Here is a 904-nt window from a genome sequence, read left to right as displayed (position 1 = left end):
TGCAAAGCTGTTGGAATTGCAAAGTTGGCAGTTCAAGCTCACCAGCTGCTCCTCATAAACTGTATACAGGGTCTTACATAAGAAGCTCTGGTACAGTAGAGGTTAAGAATCGGGCTTCAAATCTCCCTGGTTGTCAAGATTTCAAAACTACCAGCTGTTCTATGAGAAAAAGATGAAGCTTTCTGCTTCCGTAAAGATTGACACCGTCAGAAACCCTGTAGAGGGTATCTATGAGTCAGAAACGATTCAGTGGTATATCTTTATCTATCTATCTATCTACCTATTTAAATACAAAGAGATAAATAGAGGGAGAGAGATTGGAAGTCCTGGTGTAATACTGTGGTTTATTGTGCCAGATTTGAAAGTCATTTTAACTGCAAGGTTTTCAGTTCAAGCTCACCAGATGCTCCTTGGATAGCCTGTTGTTATTGTTGTGTGCCGTGGAATCATGTACGACCTATAGCAGCCCTGTACTGGGTTTCCGAGTTTGTACATTATTACGGGAGAAGAAAGCCTCATCTGTGTCCAGTAGTGGCTGGTGGATTCGAACTGCTGACCGTGAGGTTCGCAGCCAGGTTCTTACCCACTACACTATCTGAGCTCATTATAAATCCACTGCCCTACCAGAACTCCTTATATACCTACTGTATATATAAGGTTTTCTAAGAGCAGTTGGTGAACTTGAACTACCAACCGTCCAGTTCAATCGGATTTGCATTCTAGCACAATAAACCACAGCCACACAGGAAGACTACGAATAAATAATGCATATATATATACACGTATGGAGCTGTGTTAGCATAGTGATTACCAATCCGGCTGTGGATGTCACAGTCAGTGGTTCGAAACTACCAGCTGTTCCTTGGCAGAAAGATGAGAATTTCTGCTCCCGTGGATTTTTACA

The sequence above is a fragment of the Chrysochloris asiatica genome, unplaced genomic scaffold (genome assembly GCF_000296735.1).
Source record: "Chrysochloris asiatica unplaced genomic scaffold, ChrAsi1.0 scaffold00245, whole genome shotgun sequence".
Classification (NCBI taxonomy): domain Eukaryota; kingdom Metazoa; phylum Chordata; class Mammalia; order Afrosoricida; family Chrysochloridae; genus Chrysochloris; species Chrysochloris asiatica.
The sequence above is the reverse complement of the archived record's forward strand: the minus strand, read 5'-3'. Positions refer to the sequence as shown.